Source organism: Oncorhynchus keta, chromosome 32, assembly GCF_023373465.1.
Source record: "Oncorhynchus keta strain PuntledgeMale-10-30-2019 chromosome 32, Oket_V2, whole genome shotgun sequence".
In the NCBI taxonomy this organism is placed as follows: Eukaryota; Metazoa; Chordata; class Actinopteri; order Salmoniformes; family Salmonidae; genus Oncorhynchus; species Oncorhynchus keta.
The window spans coordinates 14297322-14311086 of NC_068452.1; the positions used below are offsets into that span (position 1 = coordinate 14297322).

The window sequence follows — 13765 nt, forward strand, 5'->3', positions numbered from 1 at the left end:
TTACCTACCCTTACCACCTGGGGGCGGCCTGTCAGGAAGTCCAGGATCCAGTTGCAGAGTGTTTAGTGTTTAGTCCCAGAGTCCTTAGCTTAGTGATGAGCTTTGAGGGCACTATGGCGTTGAACGCTGAGCTGTAGTCAATGAATAGTATTCTCTCATAGGTGTTCCTTTTGTCCAGGTGTGAATGGGCAGTGTGGAGTGCAATAAAGATTGTGTCATCTGTGGATCTGTTGGGGCGGTATGCAAATTGGAGTGGGTCTGGGGTTTCTGGGATAATGGTGTTAATGTGAGCCATGGCCATCCATTCAAAGGACTTCATGGCTACAGACATGAGTGCTACGGGTCAGTAGTCATTTAGGCAGGTTACCTTAGTGTTCTTGGGCACCAGGATCATGGTGGTCTGCTTGAAACATGTTGGTTGCAAAGTGTATACTAGGAGTCAGGAAGCAAGTACAGGGAGTGAATATTTAATAATTAAATGAAAATGGAACAATACAAGAAACACGACTAGCGTACAGACATGAAACACAAACCGAGTCACATTTAAGTCAATAACGCCTAGGGAAAGAACCAAAGGGAGTGATAGATATAGGGAAGGTAATCAGGAAGGTGATGGAGTCCCGGTGAGTCTGATGAGGCGCTGGTGCGCGTAATGATGGTGACAGATGTGCGTAATAATAAGCAGACTGGTGACCTAGAGCGCCGGAGAGGGTGTATACGTGACATTGGTATTACAGACTTGGTCAAAGACACGTTGAAAATGTCAGTGAAGACACTTGCCAGTTGGTCAGCGCATGCTCGGAGTACACATCCTGGTAATCCATTTGGCCCTGCGTCCTTGTGAATGTTGACTTGTTTAAAGGTCTTACACATGGCTTACATCGGCTACGGAGAGTGCGATCACACAGTCGTCCGGTACATCTGGTGCTCTCATGCATGCTTCAGTGTTGCCCAACAGTAAATAACACTGCAGGGCATTGGAAAAGGTTACTTTCACATTGTGTGGGTGATTGCCTTTGTTTAATATATTTTTGTGTTCTGCATTCCTATTTTCCGATTAATGTATTCCTAGGGAGTAGGGACAGATCCATCTAGTGACACCTGTTTTTCTCTGGAGGATATTAGACAAAGGCAGGACATAAAGGGAAATTAAGAATAACAGTGATTTGTGATATGGTCAAATGTGATAACGCATTGGCTTTGTATTAGTCATTTTTCGATCATTCAGTAATAAGGACTTTTTATTGCAAACTTTCCACATGCACAAATTCTTAGTAATTCTGACTCACAAGGCAATAGAATATAATAAATGAACACAATATGATTGTTTGTATGGTTATTATTTTGTGTGCTTTCCAGTTTTAATGACAAGTAATACATTTGATCAATATTGTTGCCTAATGCAGCATATTATCTATTATACTATAATTATGGATTGATATAATCAAACTCATAACATTGTTTTTCCAAGTTTATGATCTTCATTTTCCTAATTCTCAAATTCTATGCTATTCTGCTCTATTGCACCTCTGGATATTTGTGAGAATGAGAAGAAATAATCCAGCTGTAATTAAATAGAGAATTAGTAGGGTATTCATGATCCCCTGGCTGCGGCGCACGCGCAGTGTGCAGAGAAGGCCATGTTGAAGTTTGGCTGAGATTTTTTTTTTCTGACGACGTGTTTTTAAATATTGTATGTTTTTCGTCATTTGTGGTGTCAGTGTCCCAACAAATATAAAGACTGGATAACTCAACCGGGGACTTAAAATGGCTTCCACTTTCGACCTTTCAAGGCGAAATCCGCAAGAGGATTTCGAGCTAATACAAAGAATTGGGAGCGGGACCTTCGGAGATGTATACAAGGTAACATGGGATTTTAGTTATACGTCGTCTTTTTTGATAAACCATTGATATGCTACCAATAAAGACATTGTTATTAGTGACCTGGAACTTGGAGTAGCCTTCAGGAGTTTAGCCAGTCGGGCAATAACTTGGCAACAGTGGTTGTTGAACTAGTAACGTTATATCCAGGCTGTTAGCATGTTTACCAACTCGCTACAGATGTGTTCCAATTCACAAAGCACAACGTAAGGAATTCTACCGGTTCTTGTGAGAAACGCATACTTGTGAAATTCCACGAACGATACTGTTACTCCTTAGAGTCAAAGGACCTTGTTCTGTTTCTTCTTCTATGGTATATTGGCGATCGTACAATGTAGTGTGCTTTCTGCCACCTACTGTACGGGATGGAAACAGGACCCCCCCCCCCAAAAAAAATAATAATAATAAAAATAAACGAAACTAAATCAAAAACTTTTCTGATAAAAAAATATAACAGATCTGATCACTACACAGGCTCAAGGCGAAAGAGGGTAGGCGGGTCTTCTGGAGCCAGAACCTCTTACAAGTCTTCAGATGTAAAATCCTTAAGTCCCCAAAACAGTTTTGCCGCAGCCACAATAATGTCCAATTTCTTAGACCTCTTTGAGAATTGTGCTGTAAACTTTATAACTGTGGCAATGAACGCCATAAAATCCACCATTTTAACACACGGTATCTTTTGACTGGCAGCAAACATTTACTGCAGGCTGTGGTCGGTCCACTACCATGTCTTCACTAGCATCACTTGTTTTCTCTTCTTTTAATCTCCTCCGCATTGGATATTTGATTGACCGCTCTAACCTCTGCTACCTCAATCACCTTGATTTGGGAACTCGGGATCATGATCACCACCACAATTGCAACACCACTGTCCTTCTACACACAGTAGAAGTATACACAGTCTGTCTGCCTCACTTGAACATGGCCAAATCCTTTACAATTCTTACAGTGCAATGGTTTGCGGACGAAAACTCTTACAGCGTATCTTACATAACCAAGCTTCACATGCATAGGTATTTGCTCTTTATCAAAAAACAACAGGACCGACAGACTTTCTTATTTTTCTCCATTCACCCAATGGGTCAGACGCCGGGCACAAACCACACCAGGATTTCTCTTCAGGTATTCAACCTGTAACCTTCAAAATGTAAACATACGTCGTCACCCCTGAGATGATTCCTTTGATGGGTTCTCTACTCAGAAGTTCAAAACGTCTCTTATTCATAAAAAAACAAGACCATTCCTGACAAACTCAACTTTTTCTTGTGCATACCTCACCATTTTCGACACCTCAAACGGGTCTCCCACATATGCATCCTTACTCAACAAATGCGTACCAACAACAAGTAATTAGTTATCATTCATATACGTATCCTCCACTCCAATTTTAGACAATTTCCTTAATCTTCACCAACTTTGTTCATCGCGGTGCTTGATTCAACCTCAGCAACCACTTCTGCCATCTTTCCCGCCTCCGCCACACCCCACATGTTCTATTTGACCCCAATATAGTTCTAGAATGTTGCTGTAGATTACTGACCATTTAAGATAAAGCTAACATTTCAAACAAACAGACATGACTCAAAAACAAAGAACAAATTACAATTACAGGTCATTAATTATATATATTTATTTATATTACACACAAAAGTATGTGGACACCCATTCAAATGAGTGGATTTGGCTTATTCAGCCACACCCGTTGCTGACAGGTGTATCAAATTGAGCACACAGCCATACAATCTCCATAGACAAACATTGGAAGTAGAATGGCCTTACATCGTCATAGGATGCCACCTTTCCAAAAGTCAGTTAGTCAAATTTCTGCCCTACTAGAGCTGCCCCGATCAACTGTAAGCTCTGTAATTGTGATGTGGAAACGTCTAGGAGCAACAACGGCTCAGCTGCGAAACGCATTCTACGGAATGATGAATCACGCTTCACCACCGACAGACGAATCTGGGTTTGGCGGATGCCAGGAGAACGCTACCTGCCCCAATGCATCGTGCCAACTGTACATTTTGGTGGAAGAGGAATAATGGTATTGGGCTGTTTTTCATGGTTTTGGCTAGGCCTCTTAGTTCCAGTGAAAGTACATTTTAACGCTACAGCATACAATGGCATTCTAGATGATTCTCTTCTTCAAACTTTGTGGCAGTAGTTTGTGGAAGGCCCTTTCCTGTTTCAGCATGGCAATGCCCCCGTGCAATGCCCCCGAGCTCCATACAGAAATGGTTTGTCGAGATTGGTGTGGGAGAACTTGACAGGCCTGCATAGAGCCCTGACCTCAACCCCATCGAATACCTTTGGGATGAATTTTAATGCCGACAGTGAGCCAGGCCTTATCACCCAACATCAGTGCCCGACCACTAATGCTCATGTGACTGATTGATAGCAAGTCCCTGCAGCAATGTTCCAACATCTAGTGGAAAGCCTTCCCAGAAGAGTGGAGGCTGTTATGGCAGCCCATGTTTTTGGAATGAGATCTTCGACAAGCATGTGTCCACATACATCTGGTCATGTAGTGTATGACCCCTCATTCATGTCAATAGGAATAACACTCATTTTGTATTCCGTTGCGTAAAGACACTATCAAAAAACTATTAACTCTCAATATTTATTTATTTATATTTACTCAATACAACAACAAAAACAGAGTATTTAAATTGTAGTAAATTACTCACTTAAAATGTACCAAGTATAATACATTTTACTTGAACAGTGGGAAGAAAAAGTATGTGAACCCTATTTTTCATGTCTTTATTGAACACACTGTGTAAACATTCACAGTGCAGGTTGGAAACCCTTGGATTTAATACAGGTTGACCCTCCTTTGGCAGAAATAACCTCAACCAAATGTTTTCTGTAGTTGTTGATCAGACCTGCACAATGGTCAGGAGGAATTTTGGACCATTCCTCTTTACAAAACTGTTTCAGTTCAGCAATATTCTTAGGATGTCTGGTGTAAACTGCTCTCTTGATGTCATGCCACAGCATCTCAATTGGGTTGAGGTCAGGACTCCAGAAGGCACATTTTCTTCTGTTCAAGCCATTCTGTTGTTGATTTACTTTTGTCTTCTGGGTTGTTGTCCTGTTGCATCACCTAACTTCTGTTGAGCTTCAATTGGCTGACATATAGCCTTACATTCTCCTGCAAAATGTCTTGATAAATATGAGAATTCATATTTCTATAGATGATAGCAAGCTGTCCAGGCCCAGAGGCAGCAAAGCAGCCCCAAACCATGATGCTCTCTCCACCCTAGTTTACAGTTGGGATGAGGTTTTGATGTTGGTGTGCTGTGCCTTTTTTTTCTCCACACATAGTGTTGTGTGTTCCTTCCAAACAACTCAACTGTAGTTTCATCTGTCCACAGAATATTTTGCCAGTAGCACTGCGGAACATGCAGATGCTCTTTTGCGAATTTCAGATGTGCGGCAATGTTTTTTTTGGACAGCAGTGGTTTCTTCCGTAGTGTCCTCCCATGAACACCATTCTTGTTTAGTGTTTTACGTATTCTAGACTTGTCAACAGAGATGTTAGCATCTTCCAGAGATTTCTGTAAGCCTTTAGCTGAGACTCTAGGATTCTTTTTAACCTCATTGAGTATTCTGCACTGTGCTCTTGCAGTCATCTTTGCAGGACAGCCACTCCTAGGGAGAGTAGCAACAGTGCTGAACTTTCTCCATTTATAGACAATTTAACTTACTGTGGACTGATGACCATCAAGGATTTTAGAGATACTTTTGTAACCCTTTCCAGCTTTATGCAATGCAACCATTCTTAATCTTAGGTCTTCTGAGATCTCTTTTGTTCGAGGCATGGTTCAAAATAGTAGCAAACTCAAATTTTGTGATTGTTCTTTATGGGGCAGGGCAGCTCTAACCAAATCTCCAATCTCGTCTCATTGATTCAACTCCAGGTTAGTTGACTCCTGACTCCAGTATGCTTTTGGACTAGTCATTAGCCTAGGGGTTCACATACTTTTTCCAACCTACACATTTTCCTACACTTTTTCCATCCTACAATTTTTAAATGATGTATTTAATATAGACAAGAAAAATACAATTTGTGTGTTAACAGTTTAAGCACACTGAGTTTGTCTATTGATGTGAGTTAGATGAAGATCAGATCACATTGTATGTCAAATTTATGCAGAAATCCAAGTAATTCCATACTTTTTCTTGCCACTGTAAATATTATTTACATATAAATAGAACACTTATCCAAAATTTGACCAGAGGACAATTATTCAGAAAGTATTTCAAAGCCCACACAAAGTATGCTATTTGACTGACAACGATTCCTACTTCTGTAACAATGTAAAAATTCAAAACTATTCAGAGACTATTTCAAAATGTGGGTAACCTCTCAATAATATTTAGTAGCCTATTTCAACAACAGTTCAGTGAATGCAACAAGTATTAGATAGAGAAGATACAAAACACAACTGTTACAGAGACAATAAAAGATTTGTACGAGAAATTCCTATTTCACACTGTCACTGTAGTATTGGCATTTAGCCTACAACATGTCATGGAACTTTTGGAAGCTCTACACCAGGGGTCCCCAAACTTTTTCCTGTGAGGGCCACAACTTTTCCCTTCTCTGATGGGGGCCGGTGTCAGTTTGTAACAGAAAAAGTGTGACGATCGTAGGGGAGCTTAAAAAATGTATTGTTTTCCAGAAAGCCACACATAACCAAATAACCCTTTCCAGGTTCTTTACAGAAAAAGGAAACAAATAATAACACTATTAATGAAATAAATAATAACTAAATAACCCTCTCTGAGTTCTTCACAGAAAAAACAGGAAATAAATAATAACTAAATAACTCTCTCTGGGTTCTTCATAGAAAAAAAGCCATGGAACATTAACTTTCTGTCGTGCCATGCACAATCTTAACAGATAAAAGTTCAGCTCAGTTGTCAGAGCAGAATCTCTCTGACACATATGAGCAGTCTCTTAAAGTTCTTGTGTTCCTTCCTTATAATGTAGGTTCCAGTAGGCTTGTAGACACCGCTGTTTGCAGCTCTCTCTCATCAACTTCCCTGTGAAAACCACAAAAGAAGCAGGTTGAGAAACTGAACTACAGCACCTACACAGCACAATACATTTCACTACCAGTATGGTTGTAAAGATGGATTTTATCCCAGTAGATTTTATTATGATTATATTTGTTTATGCTCAGAATGACTCATTCAAGTCAGAAAAGTGAGCTTACCTATCTATGTATGTTCATCAGTGTGAACTGTGGGCCTGCATCTGGCTGGTGAGAAGTTGAATATCAGGTTCCATTCTAGTTACAGCCAGTCTCAAGCACTGATGCAAATGTTCATCTGTCAATCTTGATCTCATCAGGGTTTTCAGCAGTTTCATGCGAGAAAAGGTTTTCTCGCAGATATACGTGCTGCCAAAAACTGTGGACATTTTCATTGCGTGTTTTTTGATGTTTGGATATGTGTCGTTTGGGAGGGCGGCATAGAAGTCAATGAGACTGTTGGGCTTGAATGCGTCTTTCAGAACATCACAGTTCTGTAACTCAGCCAACTCAAACTGATATGAAGGCTGGGCTTCATCAATGTCGGCAACAAAGGGGTTCTGAAAAAGACGGATTTCTTTTGCATGAACATGTAGTTCACTGAATCGCACACCGAACTCCGCCTTCAGCATTTCCAGTGCTTCCACGCACTTTTCAGCTGGGAACGGGACCGCTGGGTTCTCTGTCGACAGGTTTTGGGTAGCAGGAAGATGGACGAAGTTGCGCTTTTTCACTTGTTCCAAAAGCAGCGCTAATTTCACCTCAAATGCTTTTATGTGTGAATACATGTCGCAAATGAGTTTCCCCTCGCCTTGTAGCTGCAAGTTAAGGCTGTTAAGTATTTCTGTCACGTCTGTTAAAAATGCGAGGTTCCATTTCCATTCTGGGTCGATCAGCTCTGGGACCGTTTTGTCTTTTAAATGAAGAAATGCGTTAATTTCGGGTAGCAGCTCGCATCTTTCTTCTCGGGACACACCTCCTCCGCGACAGCATCCATACATTTCTTAACAAACTCTCCGTCAGTGAAAGGCTTACCGCTTCTTGCTATCAGTTTAGCAACCCGAAAGCTGGCCCGAACGGATGCCTGGTTCAGCTGAGCTTGGCGTACAAATGTATTCTGCTGAGATAGTAATCCACTTTTTAGCTTTGAGAGTTTGTCTGCTCGTATTTGGCCTTGCAAGCTATCGTACTTGTCTTTGTGACGGGATTCATAGTGTCGGCGAAGATTGTATTCTTTGAATACCGCCACCGTCTCTTGACAGATGAGACAAACAGCCTTTTCTTTGCATTGAACAAAAAAATAATCGTTTGTCCACTGCAGGTTAAATACCCTGCATTCTGAATCAATTTTTCTCTTACCTAACCTTTTCGCCATTATTCCGTTCTCTCTTTGACAGGGCCGGGCCTAGGATTTTTTTTCTGGAGGCCAAATAGGAAAAAAATTCGATAGCGTCTCTGGTATTGTTCAGAGGGCCGGGCCAAATGTGCTGACGGGCCGTATCCGGCCCGCGGGCCGTAGTTTGGTGACCACTGCTCTACACCATCCTGCAAAGTTGCACATAACACGTTGAGTACCCAAAAGAGATTTCTACACATCTCCCACTCTTTGCCCTGCATCCACTCCAGATGCACACTCTCTTGCGCCCTTCAAACTTCACCTGCTTTCAAATTAGTTACAACTCAGGCCCCCCCTCTTCCTGCTATTGTAGCCATAATCACAAAGTGAATGCACAAGCTGCATTTTGAACGCCTTCAGGGACCAGCGTCTGGGGTTTCTGGGAAGGGGACTTTGCAGAGTCTCCCAAAATGTACGCATTTATGATGGCAATGTTGAGCATCCCCCAAAACACACACTTCCACAACACGTTTGTGGCGTGTTCGGAGATGCAGATAGCTAATTGTCTTCCTTCTTGTTTCGTAAACAAGCGCTGTACAACATGAAAATATGTTAATGTGGGAACCCTAACCTTTAAAGATGTGTATCAATATATACAGTTGAAGTCGGAAGTTTACATACACCGAAGCCAAATACATTTAAACTCAGTTTTTCACAATTCTTGACATGTAATCCTAGTAAAAATTCCCTGTCTTAGGTCAGTTAGGATCACCACTTTATTTTAAGAATGAGAAATGTCAGCATAATAGTAGAGGGAATGATTTATTTCAGCTTTTATTTCTTTCATCGCATTCCCAGTGGGTCAGACGTTTACATACACTCTTAGTGTTTGATAGCATTGCCTTTAAATTGCTTAACATGGGTCAAACGTTTCAGGTAGCCTCCACAAGCTTCCCACAATAAGTTGGGTGAATTGTGGCCCATTCCTCCTGACAGAGCTCGTATAAACGAGTCAGGTTTGTAGGCTTCCTTGATCACACATGCTTTTTCAGTTCTGCCCACAAATGTTCTATAGGATTGAGGTCAGGGCTTTGTGATGGCCACTCCAATACCTTGACTTTGTTGTCCTTAAAACTTCTTAGGGATAGGCCCCTTTTTTTCTCAATTTTCTGTCTGAATGATGTGCCCAAACAACAAAATCTAGGCTGATTTCTTTTGATTTTCCCATGAAGTCAAGCACTGAGTTTGAAGGTAGGCCTTCAAAGAAGCACTGAGTTTGAAGGTAGGTCTTGAAATACATCCACAGGTACACCTCCAATTGACTCAAATGATGTCAATTAGCCTATCAGAAGCTTCTAAAGCCATGACATAATTTTCTGGAATTTTCCAAGCTGTTTAAAGGCACAGTCAGCTTAGTGTATGTAAACCTCTGACCCACTGGAATTGTGATACAGTGAGTTATAAACGAAATCATGTGTCTGTAAACAATTGTTGGCAAAATGATTTGTGTCATGCACAAAGTAGATGTCCTAACCGACTTGCCAAAACCATAGTTTGTTAACAAGAAATTTGTGGAGTGGTTAAAAAACAAGTTTTAATGACTCCAACCTAAGTGTATGTTAACTTCCGACTTCAACTGTATCTATCTATATCTCTCTCTCGCTGATATGAAAGATAAGGAACTGTTATATTTAACAATGTACAGTGTATATATATCAAGATGGACAGGAAAAGTAGTTGACAGATGATGACATTAGTTTTCCTATTGTTATATTCAAAGTATCCTATCTTTAACAAATTGTATTTTCAGGCCCAAGAAAACAATAGCTCAAGGGGCTCCCAAAGATAAAAATGCTGGCTTATACGGTTAATGGTTTCTCAGTTTCAACTTAATATGTGAATGTGGGTCATGTATTGAAATGCACCCCATATTTTTTCTGCATAATCTTTGGCTAAAAACAAAGCCTACTTTGTTTTTCTACCCCTTATGAAAGGTGCATAGATGACTGGCCATATAATGAGTTTCTATCCATACTTCAATGTTGGGATTCAACACACTTGTCCATCTTTTCATTCTGAAGGCCTTTGCTTACAAGCACCCGAGTGGGCAGTTAGGCCAGAAAATGAGCTACTACACCAAAGTAAGTTGGCCCATATCACTTTAAGTTACCAACAGTACATACTAAACCATCCCTCTTGATTTACATTTGTTTCTTACTTTCTTTCCCACGGACCTCCCGGTCGGGGCCGGTTACGACAGAGCCTGGGCACAAACCCAGACTGGCACAGCTGGCGCTGCGGTACAGCGCTCTTAACCACTGCGCCACCCGGGAGGCTACAAATGCACTCCTTGAGTGACATGGGGAGGGGCTAAGTCTGTGTGGAAAGTGGCACGGAGAGTGCGGACAGGGATGACCAAAGTAGCGGTGTAAACTATAAAAATGGATGTTACACACGGCGTATCACATTTAACATACCAACTTTCAAATTCAGTTATATAAGGTAAAGTGAAAAACTCCAACTGTTCCATGCAACAATACCGGTATATAGTAAAATACGGTATACCGTCCAGCCCTACTTATAGCTGTGTCTCTCTACTATGACATTCTTATGACTATGACATGAGTGTTATAGCATGGTCATGATAGTAAGTGTTAACTATTATTGTAATGAAAACCAAGTCCAGGTAGGTGGTTCTGTATCTTAACAAATATACATGAGTTCTAACTTAATTTAATTTCTAACATAATTTCTTAGTTTACAATTGTACAGCTTATGCTTCCTGCGTATAAAAGCCACGACGGCTGCTGGAAAGCCCCGAACGCAAGATTAGTAATTTCTGTGAGTAAGTGGCACTTCACTTTTTAATATTTACATTACATTTAAGTCATTTAGCAGACGCTCTTATCCAGAGCGACTTACAAATTGGTGCATTCACCTTATGACATCCAGTGGAACAGCCACTTTACAATAGTGCATCTAAATATTTTAAGGGGGGGGTGAGAAGGATTACTTTATCCTATCCTAGGTATTCCTTAAAGAGGTGGGATTTCAGGTGTCTCCGGAAGGTGGTGATTGACTCCGCTGTCCTGGCGTCGTGAGGGAGTTTGTTCCACCATTGGGGGGCCAGAGCAGCGAACAGTTTTGACTGGGCTGAGCGGGAACTGTACTTCCTCAGTGGTAGGGAGGCGAGCAGGCCAGAGGTGGATGAACGCAGTGCCCTTGTTTGGGTGTAGGGCCTGATCAGAGCCTGGAGGTACTGAGGTGCCGTTCCCCTCACAGCTCCGTAGGCAAGCACCATGGTCTTGTAGCGGATGCGAGCTTCAACTGGAAGCCAGTGGAGAGAGCGGAGGAGCGGGGTGACGTGAGAGAACTTGGGAAGGTTGAACACCAGACGGGCTGCGGCGTTCTGGATGAGTTGTAGGGGTTTAATGGCACAGGCAGGGAGCCCAGCCAACAGCGAGTTGCAGTAATCCAGACGGGAGATGACAAGTGCCTGGATTAGGACCTGCGCCACTTCCTGTGTGAGGCAGGGTCGTACTCTGCGGATGTTGTAGAGCATGAACCTACAGGAACGGGCCACCGCCTTGATGTTAGTTGAGAACGACAGGGTGTTGTCCAGGATCACGCCAAGGTTCTTAGCGCTCTGGGAGGAGGACACAATGGAGTTGTCAATATGGGAAACGGCTGTGAGGATTCTTCTTCAATATATCAATTATATGTGGAAATATGTGTTTGAGTGAACATTAGCAAGCTAGCAGCTTGGTGAAACCAAGTGAATTCTCTCCTCCATCTCTCCCCGGATTTAGCTTGTGGCTATCACTGTCTAGCTGGCTAGGTTTAGGATATTTACTAGTCCATACCAGTGACAAATTTAGCTATGTATTCGATATATGACAATACACAAAATCTTATTTCAACCAGAAAGAAATGGTCACAAATTGATTCAGAAAAAGAGGACAAGGATAGCTAGCTATAGCATGGTAACGTTAGCAGCTGCCTCTTCAACGAGAAGAGACTTGTGACGACATTGATCCTAAAATCAAAAAAGAAACTTCCACCCTCCAAAGAAAGCATGGCTCTCAGGCTTCTCCGAAATGCCGGCAGATCCGGATCCATGGCCGAAGCGTGGCATTTCAGTTGTGCCCGCACCTGGCAAGCTGTATAGGTAACTCCCCCGGAGCCACAGAATGGCCAGATTACCACAACATGCAGCCCCCACAAACACCTTGTAAACTTGCTCTATACAGAAATGGTGACATCCATTGCGGCCAAAATTATTATTTCCCATAGGCTTGTACTGTCTATAGCAGTGATCACCAACCTTTTCTAAGTCAAGCTCACGTTCGCAGTTAAAAAGCAAGCCCAGATCTACTGCTCAGATTTTTTTCTAAACATGACTTAAAATATAAGCCCATGCAACATTAATAAAAACAGTTCGGTAGAACTGAAGTTTGTGCAGTAGGCCATATACTGTATTAACACTGCCTATTGGCTATGTGCTTGGCCTGACAATATTGTTCTTTTTAAGACCATATTATAATTCAAAACTCAAGCTTTGATAACAAAATGGATCTGTTGTTGTATCACTTGCGAGGCACAGCTTTTTTATTTTACAAGACTGATGGTACTGTACCTGCATCTATTAGTCAGTCTCGACGGGAGGGAGGGAGGGAGGGAGGGAGGGAGGGAGCGAGCAGCAGAGGGTCTGCCTCTCACTGTCCCTGCTCTCTCCTTTCCTCCATTGAGACTGACCAGAGTGGGGAAACCATCCTCCCACTCCTTTTAAATTGCTGAACTGCCTGTTTGGACAGTATGTCAGGCTTAGATTGGGTTGTTTTGATAGTTCTGCGGCTTCTATGCGTCGAGAAAATGGTTTTGTATTGATTTCAACAATCTGATGAAGCCCTATTGTCCGGGGAGGGAGTGTGTCAGTGTGGAGTTTGGATGGAAAGAGGAAAAATTGAGGGGAGGAGGGCGAGGGAGGCAGATAGATAAATAGAGAAAAAGAGTGAGAGAACGTGGACAAGAGATATAGTGAGAGGAGGAGTGCGGGTCTAAAGGAAATATGGTGATGCTGCATATTTGCATCGCAGCCCTGGTTTGAGTGGAATTTCTCCATTCTCTTTCTAAGGGCTGTAGTGGTTAACTGCGAAATGGATTGTGTAAGCAGATCTCCTCAGACAGAGCTAGGCCTCCTTCAAACTCAATGTCCTTGTTAGAATACTTAAATGCACCCTTCCTTGTTTCCTTGAGGTAATCAACAGATCTATAAGTGATTGGATAGATGAAAGCAAGGTTACCACCCCATTATTTTCACTGATCCAACCAATTCCGATCTGTGATTATTTCAAGAAAGGGAGGGAAGGATGCATTTTGAAGTATTCCAACTGGGCCATTTGATTTTCCTGCATTTCATCAGCTACCTTAACTTTCAGGGGTGTATTCACTAGAAACCAAACAGGAGAAAACAAATGAAACAAGGAGGGACCTGCCTGAATTTGTTCAA

The 13765-nt window shown here is 41.9% G+C and overlaps 1 protein-coding gene and 1 pseudogene across 1 annotated transcript in view; one reads left to right on the forward strand and one right to left on the reverse strand.

Moving 5' to 3' along the window:
• LOC118365066 (transmembrane protein 178A-like) overlaps window positions 1-13765 on the reverse strand; it is a 41214-nt gene that overhangs the window by 25426 nt on the left and 2023 nt on the right. The window lies entirely within an intron of this gene.
• Window positions 1600-13765, forward strand: part of LOC118365067 (mitogen-activated protein kinase kinase kinase kinase 3-like) — a 97032-nt pseudogene continuing 84866 nt past the window's right edge.